This window comes from Hippocampus bargibanti, linkage group LG12, assembly GCF_051943395.1.
Source record: "Hippocampus bargibanti isolate YZ-2025 linkage group LG12, ASM5194339v1, whole genome shotgun sequence".
Taxonomy (NCBI): Eukaryota; Metazoa; Chordata; class Actinopteri; order Syngnathiformes; family Syngnathidae; genus Hippocampus; species Hippocampus bargibanti.
The window spans coordinates 3,276,177-3,296,339 of record NC_142745.1 but is presented as its reverse complement, the minus strand read 5'-3'; the positions used below and the strand labels follow the sequence as shown (position 1 = coordinate 3,296,339).

General features: G+C 40.3%; 1 protein-coding gene across 4 annotated transcripts in view; it reads left to right on the top strand.

Annotated features, from left to right (window-relative positions):
• The first annotated feature begins 303 nt into the window (after nucleotides 1–303).
• dlgap4b (DLG associated protein 4b) overlaps nucleotides 304–20,163 on the top strand; it is a 68,685-nt gene continuing 48,825 nt past the window's right edge. For 3 of the 4 annotated variants that reach the window (XM_089010859.1, XM_089010857.1, XM_089010860.1), the window contains exons 1-2: nucleotides 304–457; nucleotides 17,083–17,136. The gene's annotated coding sequence lies outside the window, so the exon portion shown is untranslated. Of the gene's footprint in view, nucleotides 458–14,974; nucleotides 15,036–17,082; nucleotides 17,137–20,163 lie in introns of those variants that run through there. The other variant, XM_089010858.1, reaches the window with a different exon arrangement.

Genomic DNA, 20,163 nt, shown 5'->3' with positions numbered 1-20,163 from the left:
GCTTTTTTTTTTTTTTTTTTTTTTTTTTTTTTTTTGCTGTACGGTTAAAAAAAAAAGTGCTTAAAAATCAAGACAAATACGATTGGACTGCCTTCTTTAGTCTGCGGCAGCATCCTCTGTGACACGCAGAGGCACTCCTCTCCTTTTCAATCTCTCTCCCTTCCTCGCTCTCTTCTTCATCCAAGCACGAATTTATGGCCAACTCTCTCCCCTCCTGCCTTGTGCGGTTTCTGACGGATGAGTCGGTCGCTTGCAGAAGCGCCTCTGTTGCTTGTCGTCCTTTCTCCTACCCAAAAAAAAAAAAAAACAAAACTCGCCGCGCAAGTCAAACAGGACAAATGCTTCTTTTTTGGGGGGTTGTCACCGTATCTTTGGAAGTTATTTGCAGTGCGTGGATAGAAGCACCTCAAGTGGTTGTCGTTGCTTCAACTGGGAGCTGGATCGGCTTCAGGAGAAGGTAAAAAAAAAAAGACATTCCAACTCCTATTTCATATATTAATTAATTCTGGAGGAAATGTTGCGTTTCGATAGCCGCAGTGACTCCTCAATCTTGCTGAAGTCATAATTCCCTTGAGTCCACGAGTGCTTAAACGGTAGTTCCATTTGCAAAATGTTGCCAATTTTTGCCTGTTCATTCATCGACATGATTATCATCGACGACTCATCAAAATCCAATCGAAGAGATGTCTCCAAAAATGAGCTAGACGATCAGGAGAAAGAATTCATCACCAAATTATTCGAAACATCACGCATGATGCAGCGCAGTTGTGCATCATCAAATTTGGTTCACTTAAAGAGTGAAAGATTAAATGGGAAGCAATGTTTTCCTGACATTTTTGGGACATCTCTTAAATTGATTTTATTCGAATTTACAAGTGTACCAAATTTACGCTGTCTCTCTCTCTCTCTCTCTCTCTCTCTCTCTCTCTCTCTCTCTGTCACTTTCTCTTCTCCCTGTCATTCTCTCTCTCACTGCTTCCCTCTCCCTCTGTTTATCTCCCTGTCTCTCACACACTGTATATATATATATATGTATATATTCATATATATATATATATATATATATATATATATATATATATATATATATATATATACAGTAAAGTCTCGTTATATCGATATCGGTTATATCGATAGTACCGCTTATTACGATACTATTTCTATGAACGCAAGGGGAAAATTACATGCAAACAGGGTCGGATATATCGCTAGTCCTGGTTATATCGATATTTTTTTCGGCCTCCCGCGAATATCGATATAATGAGACTTTACTGTATATATATATATATATATATATATATATATATATATATATTATCTCTCTCTCTCTCTCTCTCTCTCCTTTCTCAATCTCTCCCTCTTTCTGTCTCCCCCCCCTCTCTCTCACTCTCTCGATTCTGTTTCTCTCTCTCTCTCTCTCTCTCTCTCTCTCTCTCTCTCTCTCACAAACTGTCTCTGTTTCTCTCTCTCACACACACTGTCGCTTTCTCTCTCCTCTCTTTCTATCTCTCATTACCTATCCTTCTCTCTCCTCTCTTTCTCCCTTTCTCGCTCTGTCTCTCTCGCTCTCACACATACACTCTGTCTCTCTGACTCTCTCTCACACTCTGTCGCTTTCTCTCCTCTCTTTCTGTTTCTACCTGTCTCTCTCTCTCTCTGATTCTCTCATTCTCTCTCTCACACTCTCTCTCTCTCTCTCTCTCTCTCTCTCTCTCTCTCTCGCAAATTGTCTCTCTGTTTCTCTCTCTCACACACACTCCGTCGCATTCTCTCTCCTCTCTTTCTCTCTATCTCTCATTACCTGTCCTTCTCTCTCCTCTCTTTCTCTGTTCCTCTTTTTCTGTCTCTCTCTTTCTCTCTCATACACTGTCTCTCTTTCTCTCGCTCTCTATTTCTTACACACTATCTCTCTGTCCCTCTCTTTCTCTCTCTCTCAATTTCTCACACATGATCTCTCTCTCTCTCTCTCTCTCTCTCTCTCTCTCTCTCTCTCTCTCTCTCTCTCTCTCTCTCTCTCTCTCTCTCTCTCTCCTCCTTATATCAATGTCTGGTAAAAGGTATCCTTCCAATGACAGATGAGTTGAAATTGGCCACAGGTAAATGATACCCACTGGAAGTAAAGTAGCAATCATATTTTCTTGTCCGAGCTTTTATGACTCCATCACGATGGTTAATCGTTTGTCAAATGTGAGACGAATAAAGGATATATCATCTCATCTATATAATTTTTTTTATTGTATTTTATTTTGCGTATAAGAACTACAGTAAAGTCTCGTTATATCGATATCGGATATATCGATAGTCCCGGTTATATCGATATTTTTCGGACTCCCTTGAATATCGATATAACGAGACTTTACTGTATATGAGTCACTACATCATCTGGAGTGCCCAACATCCTACAGTAATGAAGCTGCTCAAGTGAAAGCGATTATTGGCTGTCTGGTTGTTGGCCACCCAAAAAAAAGAATTGCTGTATTGATTGTCACCTCTTTAAATAGCCACGCGACCAGCTGGGCTCTCTTCAACCAGATGGGCGCGATAATAATGACAAGAACAAGTGGCATTTATTACCATATTTCTTCAAATAGCAGCCAGGAGAAATTCACTTGTGTTTATTCTACTGTAGATGGCGTAGAGGTCTTAATTGTATGTAACATTTAAATCGTATTAAACACGTGAAGTGGAAATGGCGTTTAAAACAAAAAAAGGAGTGAGAACTGACTGGGTTGAAATAATGTGACACAGTCAGAGTCCACGAGAACGCTAATTGTCATTCAAGACCTGGCGCCGCGACGCTTACTGCATGCGCACGAGCTTGTTTACAACTTGCGGTTAGTCATCGTGATGCTTTTTTTTTTCTTTTGGAACTTTGAGATATTGTGCTTTGATCCCGCTGTTTTGGTTTGCAACAGAGAGCAAATAGTAATATTCAACATACAATAGTCGTTATCAACATCTATCACATAATCCATTAAAAGGGACAGTTACTATTTGAAGCATTTATGGAGCCTTTTATCGAGCATCTTCATCTTTATTAAGTTCATAGAGTTGCTTGTTCTTTAGCCACAAGGCGATACAAGCCATTGTCTTATTGTGCCGGTCCCAAGCCCGGATAAACAAAGAGGGTTGTGTCTGGAAGGGCATCCGATGTAAAATTTTGACCAAAATAAACATGCGAATCAAACCGCTGAGATGGAGGACATTGATCCTGACTCTTGAAGGGAAAAGCTGAAAGGGAAAGAAAAAACAGTTAGTGACAAAATGTCACAACATGGATTTATTTATTTATGCATGCATGCATGCATTATTTTGTCTTTGATTTACTTATTTGTTTATTTATTGTATTTTTGAAAATTATTTGTTTATTTAATTGTTTTTGTTTTTGTATTTATTCATTTTATGAATTTATTTATGCATTTATTTTATGTCTTTGATTTACTTATTTGTTTATTTATTGTATTTTTTTAAATTATTTGTTTATTTAATTGTTTTTGTTTCTGTATTTATTTATTTATTTTATGAATTTATTTATTTATTTGTTTATTTAGTATGTATTTATGCATTTATTTTATGTCTTTGATTTACTTATTTGTTTATTGTATTTTTTTAAATTATTTGTTGATTTAATTGTTTTTGTTTATTTATGTATTTATTTTATGAATTTATTTGTTTATTTAATTGTTTTTGTTTTTGTATTTATTTATTTTATGAATTTATTTATGCATTTATGCATTTATTTTATGTCTTTGATTTACTTATTTGTTTATTTATTGTATTTTTTTAAATTATTTGTTTATTTAATTGTTTTTGTTTCTGTATTTATTTATTTTATGAATTTATTTATTTATTTGTTTATTTAGTATGTATTTATGCATTTATTTTATGTCTTTGATTTACTTATTTGTTTGTTGTATTTTTTAAAATTATTTGTTGATTTAATTGTTTTTGTTTATGTATTTATTTATTTTATGAATTTATTTGTTTATTTATTTATGCGTTTATTTTATGTATTTGGTTTACTTATTTGTTTATTTATTGTATTTTTTTAAATGTGTTTATTTAATTATTTATTCATTCATTCACATGGTGTGAATGATTCAATTACGACGTTTTCAAATCCAAGCAGGGTCTCTTTTTTTTTTTTTTAGAGTTTATGTATTCGAGGTGTCTTCAGGATGAACGCTCATTCGCACATTTCGACATATATGTCATCAAAAAGTAAAAAGAGTAACACTATTGGCTTTATATTTGATATGAATTCATGTCCAGTTGGAAAATGAAGCAAAAAGTGGACCTTGTTCGTCATAGTTCATGGTACATGGATGGATGGTACATTTGTGAGCGTCACATCGACTATAGTAGACCTCGCGATGAAAAGGAGGAGATCGAGTAGCATCACCTCACATGCATCTCCAACATTACTATCTCCTCCCGCCTCGCTACTCTGAGAAGAAGAGATGAAAATATGTTCTCCTTAGCGGGGGATTTTTAACACTAGGCCATGTTGTGTCTTTTTTTTTTTATATGTCACTCCTCATGATTTGGATTGGATTGGATTGGATTTGCCTTTATTAGTCTCGCAGTGGAGAAATTTACATTTCACAGCAGCAAAGTTATGAAAGTAGAAAAGCAAAACACAGGAGCTGCTGGAAATCACGCATTTGTATCACGCCACTTCCATATTACGCTTTCATTAAAGTCATTTTTGCTTTTCTTGTATGAGCAAATACAAGAATTGGGCAACACCTCCCGGGGGTGTTGAACGTAGCCTTATTGGCATCACAACAGCTGGATCCTTTCAAAGCCGGCACTCTGTCATGCCATCAAATTAACAATGGATTCAGGACTAGTGTACACATTAGCACAGTTTTTTTTTTTGGAGTGACCTGAAAAGCAGACTGTTAGTGGCCTTGATTCTCGTCCCTCCCCATCCCCCAACCCCCCTCAAAAAAGGAAGGCAAAAAAAATTGTAGGTTTTGCTTACTCAGAGCCATTTAAGTCCATCTAACCTCTCTTGTACTCACTCTCTCTTTGCCGCTATGCACTCACTCAGACTGTGTCTCTTCACATCTCGTCACTCTGCCCTCCACTGCTCATCTCCCTCGCACGCACACAAAGACTGACAAAGGCAAAGGCCCGCGGCCACGTCTCGCCGTGCATCGCCACGCCATGTGCATGCGATGCTTAGATTGCGTCATTGAATGTTTGCTTGTGTCTGATTTCTTGGATTGTTGGATGATGTCGTGTGTGTGCTAGCGTTGGAGCGTTTTGTGTTAAGCTCATCACCATATCGCCATTTTATGGTCATTTGGACTTTTTGACGCCAATGTTTGTCCAGTCAAACAAACATCCAGAGTCCCTCTGCTTAGAAAGGCAATCTAATCATAAATTGGTGCATGAGGCAGTAGTTTACTGTTTACTGATTTTTGGTTTAGAGTTATGCGCGTCATGTATTCGAGAGAAGGGGGGGAAAAAAATGGCCGCACGTTAAAACGGCAGTGCGAGAGTGAGAGTTCAAGGGCGTCGCGTTCCATTTTCTCTTTTTATTTGCGGCCCGACTAAGTTAAGAAAGAAGCGAAATATAGTCCACCGGGTCATTTAATAATGTATAGGTCAGACCTATATTAAACATCTGAAGTGGCGGGCGCTGTATCCAGAGTGGGACGGTTTCCTCGGGAGTGCATCACATGACAGGAGAATATGGACAGATTTTTTTGCTGTTAACAATAGCAGTGAAAGGACAACCGACGCCTCCAGACAAGTTGTGTCCATTATTTGTAAAATCGCATCAAATGACTTATACTGAGCATATTTTACAAAGATTCCAGCGCATATAGCTATATTTTACGTTTTAAGACTCGCGCTGTATATTCAGGAAGTCTTGTTTTTGAGTTGGTGTCGGGTCCTGACGTCACGTCACGGAAGGAACGCCCCTGACCGCAAAAGGGCATTGTGTGGCCTTTTGCGGTACTTTGTTTGGTCTGCAAACTTCGTGTTGATCCGTGTTGATAGCGAAATTTGAAGAAAAATACATAAATAACGCGATGGTGAATCGTTGTCTGTTGCACCAGGACAACTATTTGATATTCGCTGACACAAACGGAGCTCTGGTGCCATCTTCTGCATTTTCTCAAGGTGCTACACATCAGTCTTCATGACCCGGAAGAACGTCATTAATTGATTGCAAAAATTAATGCTTTCCTCTTCAGAACTATTTGAATCATATTCATAACTGGATGAGTAACAAGAAAGCATGTTCTCCGAATCTGAAGCCATTGTTTTGATTCTCGAGCAAGGCAAGACGTTGTGGCGTGACGTCACGAACATGGGGGCGGGACCTTTAAAACTGGCCACTTCTGGGTTCAATTTGAAGTAGTTTTTAGACACTTTAAGTCATTTTTATTGGTGTTTTGCATTTGACTAAAAAGATCAGCCTGTGTGTTTTGGGTATTTTAGATGCTATAAAACGTTTTTCTGGTGTCAGTTAGGAAACAAAAAAATGGTGTCGGTTGTCCTTAAAATCACTTTCTCTCTATTTCTCCTCTTTTGCTAATTTTTAAGGGACATTAAAAAATGAGTTATATCACTAAGTCAGGTTCTCGTGGTATGAAAATTCCCCAAACATACACAACACTTTCTAGCCACAAAAGTGACAACAACAAAAAAAGTATCAGATGTCTATATTTAAACCTCCTTCCTGGAGATACACAGATGTTATCCTCCCTTGGGTTGGATTGGAACATCTTTCATACCACCTCTTTCTGCTTGCACCATCTTTTTTTACTTCATCTTTGAGAAGTTTTTATAGAACCAGATCATAGCGTCTCAGTATTCATGTGACAGGCGCAAGTAGCTGTGGCGTAACAGTGTTTGCAATTTTTGATCACACTGGTTTTTATTTGCGGTCCAGAGATGTCAATGCAAGAATGAGCAACAAAGGAATGGAATCATTTGGGCAGGGAGATATGAGACAATAACCACTTTGTTGTGTGTCACGGTTTGCAAGGTGGTGATGGCAGTTTCGGATCCCAAAAAGCAGGCAGGAGGGAGCAGCAGGTTGTATTTGAGAAATTGTATTACAATAGTCAACAGAAACAAAATCTAAAACATCAGTCATTTGAACAGAAAAATACAAAGTATCAACGGAAAAAACAAGAGTAAGTCTGCCAAGATGAAACAAACACATGGACAGCATACAATGCATACACAATGCACAATGCATACAAAGTATACAATGACCCGACGCCGAATGGTCATGCCGGGAGCCCTTTTGACTGCCACTGATTGTAACGACTAGCTCCTGCGAGGCTGCAGGTAGGGCTGACAGCGCCACCCGTTGGTCGCCAACCAGATCATGACATTGTGTTGTCCTATAAATACTTTGCAGTCACAAATAAACATGTAGGGATCACAAAGTAGGGTCGTGTCGTGTTATTATGCTCACTGAAGAATAAATTAGTCAAATTTTTGGTGTTAAAACATGGCACTGATTGCTTTTAGAGCATAGAATGACTTTTAAATGAGATGTCACAATTCCTTTCGTCAGTTTTGAAAATGATCAAGTCGTTATCACTGCTGCCTTTCTTTCTCATTAACTCTTTGGATCACTTTTTTTTTCAACATATCCTTGCCCACTATTCTTCAGAGGTTCATTCAAACTCAGAAGACGAATTAATCCATAAGATTTGGTCAAGTAAGACGTCATTGCGGTTGTTTAGGCCAGTGGTCCCCAAACTTTTTTTTTGCGCCACGGACCGGTTTAATGTCAGACAGTATTTTCACGGACGGGCGGATAAATACAACAAAATAAAATTACTCATTTTACTAGTTTACGGTGGGCTAATTTTAGCGATATGTGACCTAGACGAGCGTTTTGACATGCGTCAAGATTAAATCATAGACGGATGTAATCTGGTAATTTTTCAGTTTTCATTTCATGTAAATTACTTATTCTTTCTGCGCGGCCTGGTACCAAATGACCCACAGACCGGTACCGGTCCGCGGCATGAGGGTTGGGGACCTCTGGTTTAGGCTTCCGGACTTCTCTCTGAAGAATTGATGTTGATTTGTTTTTACATCGCCTCCAGATTGCAAATATTGTGCAATATTGTCATCTGATGTACATCCTTCATCTTATTTGGACAGACAGAATGTTATCTTTAACCTCATGTTCGGGTGGTAATCTTCATCTTAAAAGAAAAGAAAACGTTTGGCAACCTGTTTGTGACCTATATTATGTGTACTCTGTATGTTTTTGTCACATGGAGCTTTACCCTCTCTATCCCCCAGAGCCACACAATTAGCATTAGCTGCCTCATCCACCGCAACTAGGCTATTAGGCACAGTAGCCCCCTGCATTAAGATGCAGAACACTCTCGCCGACTTTTTTTTTTCATCCCCTCATCGATCCAAATACTTTGCCTCTCCACAATGAATGATTACCACAAGAGCGAGCAAACCCCTCGTCCTTGGCATAGGAAGCCATCATGATGAGAGTACGGCCCGAATGAGGAAATGTCTCTCAATGAGGAAAGATCAAGCTGTCGATTCAGTCAATCGGAACGTTCCAAGTGAAGGCCAACAAGGAGGCAGAGATAAGCCTAAATTCAGGCAAAATTATGCCACGCCGGAAGGTGGAATCAATAGTGATGAAATGTGGGTCGATTCAAGAAACAATAATTAGCAGGAGATAAGGTAGGCGTGACATTTAACAACAAATCTCCATGGATTACATTCAAAGATTTTTGTCAGCGTTTTGGCAACCACATCCATCCATCCATCCATTCATGCATCCATTCATCCATCCACCCATCCGTCCCTCTATTCCACATCAATTTATCCATCCATTCCACATCCATCCATCCACCCACCCACTCCTATTCCATCATCCATCCATTCCATATCCATCCATCCACATCCATCCAACCACATGCATCCATCCAACCAATCACATCCATTCATCCGTCAGAATCCATCCATCCACATTCAACATCCACCCATCCCTCCATCCACATCCATCTATACATCAATCGATACATCCATCAATCCATCCTTCCGTCCTTCCATATCCTTCCATCCATCCATCCACATCCATCATCCACATTGATCCATCCATCCTTCCATACATTGATCCATCCATCCATCCACATCCATCCACATTCAACATCCACCCATCCCTCCATCCACATCCATCTATACATCAATCGATCCATCCATCCACATCCATGCATTCATCCATCCACATGCATCCTTCCATCTTTCCATCCTTCCATCCTTCCGTCCTTCCATATCCTTCCATCCATCCATCCACATCCATCCATCCACATCCATCATCCACATCCATCAATCCACCCACCCATCCATCCATAACCATCCATCCATCAACACACATCCATCCACATCCATCAATCCATCCTTCCGTCCTTCCATATCCTTCCATCCATCCTTCCATACATTGATACATCCATCCACATCCACCAATCCACCCACCCATCCATCCATCCATCCATAACCATCCATCCATCAATACACATCCATCCACATCCATCCATCCACATCCATCAATCCGCACTCATCCATCCATCCATCCATCCATTCATCCAAACAATGTGGATTGACAAAATGTTCTTATCTAATTGCCTGTATTTAATCTTCACCAAATTATCATTGACAGTGAGTAGATAAAAAAGTAAATTAAAAACACAGAGGTAGGCCTCCCTCCTCGTGGTTAATTATGTTCCTTTCTTGCATGATGTCTCATCATGAGTCACCAGAGAAAAGGATTGCTACTGTTATTGCACCTTCAGGGAGAGCGACATGATGTCCCAGTCTTATTTCTTTTTTTTTTTTTTTTTTTTTTTGAGGGGGGGGGTGATTTTCATGACTCTCAACAAATGAGATTGTTGACATACGGTGAATGGAATGACTTTGGCGATAAAATGCAATAAAAAATAAAGGCGCCGAAGGATAAACAGACGCACTAGAAGAGGAAGCCCTTTTGAATTGAATCGAAAGTTATGCCGATGCAAGTTATGAATGGAAAACATTTATGCCAAAAAAAAGCACAAGATATGTTTTTTTAAATGATATAGAATAAATATTTGGCTGACACAAAAACTGTGACCAACCGAAGTGAAAAGTTCCACAGCCATCACATCTCATCGCCCCATGAACAGCATCCTCGCAGTTAAACACACGCAATAAATTCTAACTCATCATTTGCAAGACCGTAACCGTATGTTTAAACTCTACTCCGTGCTTTTTTTAATATAATTTTATGACAAAAACGTTATCTGAGCTTTCACTCTGCTTATGACAGTCATTCATACTCCAGCGGAGATTACCACTGAGTATAATGAACATTTTCAGTCCATATATGAATTTGTCTAGATGAAATCGAGAATATCTCCACCTCAGCTGGTTTACGCTGAAATCGACCTCGTTGACGGCTCAGATGCACGTAACCGTTTAAACGGAATGAATGAATAACACTGATGAAAACATGCTCATTATTTTTACAATATCCATTACCGCTAATCTCATGTCAGCCGTGCCTTTAGTCTTTGTTGCTGCATTATGCTGTGTAACGTTCATATTTAATGGCATTGACCTGATTTCTCTCCGCTCATGGTACGCTATGTGTTGGCTTACAGGCAGATCGGTGGCTCGCATGTGGCCTGCCTCAGTTGATGACATCATGGGGGGGGGGGGGATGACATCACTTTTTTGTTTCTTAACTGACATCAGAAAAACGTTACGTCTAAAATACCCAAAACAAGCAGTATCATATTTTTATTCAAATGCAAAACACCAATAAAAATGACATAGAGTGTCCAAAATCTGCAAAAAAAAATTGAACTGCGAATTGGCCGTTTTCAGAAAGTCCCGCCCCCAGTTCGTGACGTCACGCCAAGACGTCTTGCATTGCTGGTGAATCAAAACAATGGCTTCAGATTCGGATAATATGCTTTCTTGTTACACATCCAGTTATGAATATGATTCAAATAGTTCTGAAGAGGAAAGCATACATGTTTGCAATCGATTAAAGAATTATATGTGCCATTTTGAAGCAACATTGGGGGAAAATCTCTCACCCCCCAAAAAAAGAGGCACAAAATGGCAACCTCCAGTAGCCACCTCCGCTTCCACAGGCTGATAAATTCCTTATATGGAGCTTGGATGCCCTCTTCTGGCGGCCTTTGGGCGCAACACGGTTCTCAAACCAAACATGTACAGCAAAATACATTGACGTGATGGAAGGACTGACACAATGTGTCTTTTTTCGGTCAGGGGGCGGTCCTTTCGTGATGTCACGTACGGACTCGTCACCAACTCAAAAATAAGACTTCCTGAATATTCAGCGTGAGTCTGAAAAATATAGCTATATGCGGTGGAATCTTATTAAAATACGCTCAGTAGAAGTCATTTGAAGCCATTTTACAAATTAGGGACACAACTTGTCCGGAGACGTCGGTTGTCCTTTAAAGGGTACATAAAGTTTTAAAAAATATTTGATGTAATTATTTTATACATATATAACAAGTTCCCCAAAATATCCAGGTGGTGGAATGCAAAGTGCAAAGATCAGTTCTATGAGCAGTGACAGGAAACAGGTAAAATACATTTTGAAAGTCTTTTAATTTGAAATTGACATATCTTACAATAAATGGAACATCGCAGTGAGCTATACTTTTCAAATGAATCCAGCAATGACATTAAATTCTTTCACTTCATGTTGCGGGAGGGAGCAAGGTCATGAATAGCACAGTTAATAGCGCAGACCTCGGATGATGTAAATACGCTTCAGTCTGCAGAAGCATCTGGACAGCCAAAGTGCACATTATAAATGCTGTGGGAAAAAAATGGTTGACCTTGTTATTGTTCATACGTTGGCCGCATCCATATTTGATGTCAACGCCAACTTGACCTTGTAAATGTACTACATAACTCCACCCACTTTAAGACACGTCCTCTATTTCGTTCGAGAGGATTTCTGGAAGTCACCGATGTGTGATTTAGGCCAGTCCTTGATGTTCTAAAATGACAGAGCAAATCTAGGTCCAGTGTTCCTCATACTTTTAAAAATGGGCCAAACTCCGACCTCATTGCCTGCGCCGCTGTCGGACCAAATGGGAGTGGCGGAGGAGAAGTAGACCTTTGAATGAAAAAAAAGAAAACCCTTATGGGGTCAGCCGTTACTACAGTGGACAGCTTATCGTGCCATCAGGTTTTATTTTGTTGTATGTACTGTATGTGTTTTATTTTAAGTTTTTTTTTTTTATTAGTTTTAAGGTTGGTTTTATTTATTTATTTTTTTTGTGTAGAGTATTCCTCCAGCAAGAGTTAAAGGACAACCGACACAATTTTTTTGTTTCCTCGCTGACATCAGAAAAAATGTTTTATAGCATCTAAAATACCCAAAACATACAGGCTGATATTTTTAGTCAAATGCAAAACACCAATAAGAATGACTTAAAGTGTCCAAAAACGACTTCAAAATGAAACCGAAAATGGCCAGTTTCAGAAGGCCCCGCCCCCTTGTTCGTGGTGTAACGCCAAGACGTCTTGCATTGCTGGAGAATCAAAACAATGGCGTCAGATTCGGAGAACATGCTTTCTTGTTACTCATCCAGTTATGAACATGATTCAAATAGTTCTGAAGAGGAAAGCACAAATGTTTGCAATCGATTAAAGAAGTCTTTCCGGCAAGGCAAGACGTCTTGGCGTGACATCACGAACAAGGGGGCGGGACCTTCTGAAACTGGCCACTTCCGGGTTCAATTTGAAGTCGTTTTTGGACACTTTAAGTCATTTTTATTGGTGTTTTGCATTTGACTAAAAATATCATCCTGCGTGTTTTGGGTATTTTAGATGCCATAAAACGTTTTTCTGGTGTCAGTTAGGAAACACAAAAAATGGTGTCGGTTGTCCTTTAAATATAATAACAAAATTATTTCTCTGGAAACCATCACGGCATAGTTTTGTCTCTGTACCAATGTACAGTACTACTAATTCGGAAGCCGCGAGTTTCTGAATTTGAAGCTCGGGCTAATTGAATGGAGATGATATGCTGTAGTGCAGTAGTTAACAACCGCATGAGCTTTTCTCTGCGGTGGCATTTAGAGGTCGCGAGCGGAGAAGAGTCACTGACAAAGAGCCTTATTTATGCGGAGATGTAACACATTTACATACATTCTGAATCAACGCTCGGAGAAAGTTGCCTGGCCCTTATTTTGACAGGCAGCTGTCATTAGCTCCGCCTACGGCTGTGTGAGTGACGCATTGCAGGCCTGATTGCATCTTCACTCCTCAGCGGCTCAAAGCCAGAAACATTTGCTCAGGGAAGAGATATTTCTTTGTCGGTGGATCGGAAAAGTTATCTCCATGCTACGGGTCAAAACTCGCCGTTCAAGACTCAGCGGCTTAACATTTGTTGTTGTCGCAGTTTTTTCGTTTATCACTTTTCCCCCGGTTATCGCGCTAAAGGGGTTTACGGTTTTAACGCTTTTTTTTCAGTTCAAGATTCAAAATTTTCAGTTCAGGATTCAAATTTTGCAGTTCAGGATTTTTTTTTTCTATTTTTTTTTTGCGGTTAATGATTTGTGGGTTTTTAGCATATTTTGCGTTTTCCACACTTTTTAATCATTTTTCACAATTTTTTGCATTTTTTTTTAGTTTCTTTTTGTGTTTTTTTACTGTTCGGGATTGGCAGTTTTTGCGTTTTTGTGGTTTTCGCATTTTTTGATGTTCAGGACTTTCTTTTTTATGTTTTTTGTGTTTGTTTGCGTTTCTTTTTTTGTTGTTGCATTTTTTGTTTGGATATTATGGTTGTCGCATTTTTTGTAAAGTGCTTTGTTCCAGCAATAGTGGTAGAGAAAGCGCAATATAAATATCGCTGAATTGTACTTTTTTTTTTTGCTTCTTTTCATTTTTAAGATGGAAAACTTGCATTTTCTACAAAACTGAAGTTTTTTTAGGGGTTGAGGAAGGACACACAAAAGATACATCAATCTCACCAATTTAAACCAGTGTGGAAATATTTACATTTTACATGCAATTATTACTATTAAAGTTGATGTCGATGAACCAGTTTGCTGCAACAGTTGCAATTATCATTCACAAAGCAAATTTAATTGTCGTAGTTCCGAACAGATCAAACAGATCAAAAGGTGTGCTCGCATACTTGTAATGTCAGCCATAGTTTTTTTGTTTTCAGTGTGTGTGTGTGTGTGTGTGTGTGTGTGTGTGTGTGTGTGTGTGTGTTTTCCCTTCCCCCATCCACTCCATGAGCATCACTGAGCAAAATTGCTGTCTCCATGGCAATTCTCAGCGTTCTCTTTGGCAAGGTCACCCTCATTTAAAGAGATCCAGGGGTCACCTAAACAAAAAAAAAAAACAGCAAAGTCACCAGAGAAAATGATAAATTAGCCCCTCACTCCGGGCAAATGGTGTCAACATTAAGAGAGGAGGAGATGACGTTAGAGGAAATGTTTTCATGAGAGGGAAAAGAGATGAAAGCGGAGCATAGGGAGTCGAATGGGCATGGCAGCAAGATGGTGGGGTTGGGGGGCTTTATAAGAAACAGCGTTGGCTACTTTTCCCTCATCAAGACCAATTCATCGGTCAGTCCATGAGAAACCTCCACACGACATCATTTCACTGCCGTCTGCCAAGCAAACTCCATCCATCCTTCTCACTTAGTTCAAACTCCTCTTGGCAGTGGTCCCGCCTGGACGCCACCCCCCACTGACCCCCCGCGGAGTGTGCTAGCGCTTTCCTTCATCAGGCTTCAATCAATATTTTAGCGCTCTTGCTCCATGTGGGGGTCCACGGGACACTCCGAGAGCTCAGTGGTGTGCGGTGGTGGTGGTGGGAGAGGGGGGGGGGTTGCTGATGGAGAGGCCTCGCGGGAGGAGGACGAGTGAGGAGAGCCGTGTAAAAACACTCACGCCGGAGCGGAGGGTCAGTTACGGGAATGTGGAAATGGAGAAATAATCAAACAGAAAATGGGAGAAGAGGAAAGATCGCTATGGGTGAGTGAAAATGAGTTGATGGAAGGAGGCAATTTGGTGATCATGTTGTTGTTGTTTTTTTTGGGTTGTCGATTTTTTTTGGCTGTTTGTTTTTTGTGTGTTTCAAGAAGAAATGTAATCATATTCATTCTGCATTAATGACAGAGACATTTTGTCCTTTTCGGTCCTCTCATCCCTGCTCTCCTTTTGGAGGAGTTACGCTCACACCGTTGCTACGACTACGGCCGTTGACACAATTAGGGGTTATTAGGGGTTGTCAGCATGATGAGTAGGACAGGAGGGGGTGGTGGGGGGGGGGGGGATCGCAGAAGGCATGCGTCCTCTGTAATGTTGTTATTATTCATGACTATATTGATCAAGCAACCACGATGTGTCAAATAGATTTAAAAAGGGCTTCCTGTTAAAGAGAATGAAAGAATTTACAGCAAGGGTGTCAAAGTCATTTTTTGCCGCGGGCCACGTTGCTGTTACGGTTTCCTCTCAGGGGCTGTATTATCACGTGGGTTATTATTATATAACTGTTCTTCGCGGATTGTGGCGGTCCCGGTCCTCATCGACCGCGAAAAACGAGGGATCGCTGTACTTTTCGGGAGAACCGTAGCTATTCACATGTGGACCCAATGAACTTACCGTGGCCATATTCAAATGACCTCATGCACATGAAAGATCAATCGCGACGGAAAATGTCCAAAATGGTGATCTTGTTAGCCCGCAGCTCATGGTCAGCTCAGGTTTCTCAAATTAAGTGAAGGTCAAGTAAAGGTCAGTTGAGATGGCTGAGCCGCTGAACTGAGTGGCACGCAATCAGGTAGTGTCACAGTTCGTTTGATTGCCGTCTCGATAAACAAAAACGAATGCTTTTAATCGGCTTATCCCAGGTCAGGTGCTGCAATGATTTTATTGATTGTCTCAAGGGTTCCTTGGCAAAGGGCTTGCTCTTGTGAATTAACGCCCGCTGAGTTCTTTTCATGCGAAACATGGACGTGGTAAGCATGAATTATAATCAACATCTTTTTACAAAACTATTTTTAGTAAATAGAATGTCAACTTATTTCTTAAATGATGGGCTTGTTTTTCTTTTCCGGTATGGCTTCTCTGTGCTGTTTTTACTCCAAGTTCGGAATATAATTGTGGCGGTTTGCAAGGTGGTTATGGCGGTTGTGGATCCCAAAAAAAGCAGGCACGAGGGAGCGGGAGGTTGTATTTGACAAATTGTATTAAAATAAAGTCAGCTGGAACAAAATCCAAAACATCAAAATGATCAAAAAAGAAAATTACAAAGTATCAAAGAAAACCACGAGTAAAAATCTGCTAAGATGAAACAAAACTGACAAGGTGCAGCAAACACATGCACAGCATACAATGACCCGACACTGAATGGTCGTACCGGGAGTCCTTTTAACTGCCACTGATGAAGACGACCAACATCTGTGCAACTGAGGGCGGGGCCGACAGCACTACCCATTGGTCGCCAACCAGAACGTGACAGTCTGCCACTGATCGGAACGACCAACACCTGTGCAGGTGCAGGCGGAGCTGACAGCACCACCCGTTGGTCGCCAACCAGATAGTGACAAGAATCTAACAATAGTCAATATATTTGGACAAAGTGTCAATGGAATTTTCCGTTGTGGCAATAACAAAGAAATGGCGTTTTTGTTGTTGTTGTATTTTATTTCTGATTTGGATCCACACTGCACTAGATCCACAAGTCATGTTTCTCCCCATTTACCGACCATTTTTTCCCCCATGCTTCAGGAAGAAACCCGAATCTAATCAGTCTTGTGTAATTAAAATAAGCTTTAGTCCAATTGGCCTATCTCAAATCTGCAATTGATCTTTTTAAATTGGATTTCTGATTCCGATTAAGATCACACCATCTGACTTCTTCGGTTAATGCAGTCCGACGTACAAATCTTCATTAAAATAAATAGTGTGCTAATATGGGTTTTTCATGTTTTTCCTTCAACTGAAATGGAAAAATAGATACCCTTTGCTCTCAATGTGTTTTTAGTTTGATGATTAAAGCTCATTGTTTGTGTTGCAGGATTTACTTCTCTCGGAGTCAACTCTTGTCTGACCTGGGCGGCAAAGTGATAAGGTAGAGTGTGTTGATGTTCTGTCTAACACCCTTATTGTTGTCTTTTTTTTCATTCAACGGGAATGGGACCATGCAAATGAGGGAGTGGGCGACTCAGTGTTGGAGAATAGGATATGTGAATCGGCTCGGGGGAGAGGGATTAGCTGATTGGCCACAGGGACGTGATGCATCTTGACCTTGTCTTGTGCGGATTGGCACTAGTATGGATGCTGAAGGCTTTCAGGCACACCAACAGACAGAATCCGCGCATTGAGCTATGGCGGGGGCATAACTTGTCCTTTGTTCGGGCTAATAAATCTCTCAGGACTTTTGTTGTGGAGGCAAAAAAAAAGATGAGAAAGGAAATGTCAACGTATCTGATGTGAAACATTTTGAATGCAAGACGAGTGCGGCACTTGTTGGCGCGTGGATGAAAGGGTACTTTTGGTTATGCAGCATGGCGTGCACAGTGTTGCCCGAAGAGAAGCGAGCACTGATGCAACACGGTCGCAGTGCTCGGCGTCACGAGTGTCCTCTGTGTTCTGTCCCGAGGAACATCAGTGGTCATCATTTCACACCAGATTAATTTCACTCTGCAAGCGCTCGTCCGTAGCTCGAGCCCATACGACCGCAACTAATAAGTCTCCATGTCTTTTATTACAATGGTATTTACAGGGTGGTGAATTTGTAATTTTTTTTAAAAATGGAATCGAGCCTCACTGTGATGAAGTCCACTGCTCAAGCTCTACCTGTGGGATGTATGCATGTACCCCCTGTGAGTTTGTTTATGAAAGAAAAAAAAAACACTGGAAATAGCATAGCCACCTTATGTTGATGCAACATAGCTACATATATCAATATGATTTTTTCATATTTGCACTATGTACAGTTTTTTTTCTGAAACATTTTTGCACAGTTACACTATACACCTCAGTTTTCTGACATCTTTTTATTATGCTTAGAATATGTTTCCACCCTCCACCCTCACCCCCTTTGAAATTGCTGCTGTGGGCTGCAAATTTACCCATTGTGCGACGATTAAAGACGTTCTGATGATTCTGAAGGCTCTTTTCAAGGATGGCACAAAACTGCTCAACGGCAAACGAATATAACGTAAAGAGTCTTAGAAATGTCAAATGAACACACATTATTTACTGTGTTGCATTTTAAAGCCAAATAAAAGGCATGCCCCTCCGGTTTTAACATCCTAGTGTTGTCCTTAATGAGCACTGATTCACAACAAAATGATTCCAAGGCTGCATTTCTCTTCCAATTTTCAAGTGAATGTGAAGCCTCGTTGAAGAAAAAATAATCCCCAGTTTGAAGTATGATCAGGGAGTTTCTGTCCGCTTTGTGTTTGGGCTTTTAAATTGCAGAACTAATGGTCAAGAGAACTATTGCGGATACTCCAGTTAAAGGCAAAATATTTTTCTTGTGTGTATGTATGAAATATGAATTCATTAAAATCACTTATGTGAGCGAGTAAATTCCTTATTCCACGAATAATTGCATCATGATCGCAAGAGATCAAGTAGATGAGCGATATATTAATTAGATCTTGCTCTGTGACAGTGATCGGAGCAAATCAACAACTTGTGAGAACCAATAATGGCACATTTTTTTTTTTCACAAGGCTTCATCTTTTTGCCTCGGTTTTGTTCACGTGCGCTAACCCCTCTTACTGTGCGCTTGTGTGTGCGCTGCGTCCACTTTGTCTTGGTATTGCATTAACATACTTTAATCCTCGGCGAGGCTTATTGGACACAAATCCACCCCAACCAAAAGCTTTTAAAGCTCCTGCTGTTTCATTTCTGTTGCTACCTCGCATTTTAACGAATGCTTGGTGGAATAAAACGGCGCGAAATCAACACGCCGTTTTTGTCAGTGTGCGTTACATTCTTCAATGGCAGACTCCCGACACAAGTCAAGACGCTAATATCACACGTGTGTAACGCCAATATTCAACCCACTCGGTAGCAAAATCAGTAAAGACGGACATGTTTAGAAAATTCCTTTACAATGGGGGAAAAGGCCCAATGGTGAGGCAATGCAATCCAAGGAAATGACTTGAAATATAGATTCACCACGACACAGTATTTCTCTGTACTTTATATGGGATCTGTGGTGTCTTGCTATGATGGCGCATTTTAGCTAAAGTAGTTACATAAAATGTGGCTTTGCGTTCTTTGTTATATCTACAAAACACACCAGTATTTTTGTTTGTATCTTTTATTGATCAGTATTTGTTCTGTGTTGCCATATCAAAGCGTGCGTATGCCGCTACGTGTAATGCTACATTGTCAGAGATATGACAGTAAGACACTGTGGACAGAGACTCGGAACCAGAAAGATTGTCCCTACTGCCGGCAGGAAACGTAGTCCCCCATGACATACGTCTGAATTCTGCGCCCCTCTTCCAAGCTATTTATTGAGCGTGCATGCAAATTAAAGTTAAAGTGATGAGGTTTTCTTTGGGAGTAACCAGGTTGGATAGGATCAGGAATGAGTACATTAGAGGGACAACTCATATTAGAGGCTTTGGAGAGAAAGTCAGAGAGGCCAGACTGACATGGTTTGGACATGTTGGACAGGAGAGAGAGTGACTATATCGGGAGAAGAATGCTGAGTCTTGAACTGCCAGGCAGGAGACCGAGAGGAAGACCGAAGAGGTTTATGGATGTGGTCAAAGAGGACATGAAGGTAGCTGGTGTGAGAGAAGAGGATGCACAAAACCGGGATAGATGGAGGACATTGATTCGCTGTGGCGACCCCTGAGGGGAAAAGCCGAAAGGAAAAGAAGAAGAACACATGCAAATTAAAGTGATACATTAGTAAAACATAGTTTTCTTGATTATAATACCACGCCTCTGGACGTTCTGAGCACCAACAGCTGTAAGCAATAAAACATTGTGTTTCCCATGAGCTGATAAGTTTCTGTACTGGCTAATCAAAGTCAAAAGTCAAAGTCAGCTTTATTGTCAAATATGCTAATATGCATGACATACAGCACAGATGAAATTACTGTCCTCTCGGACCCAGCATGCAAGG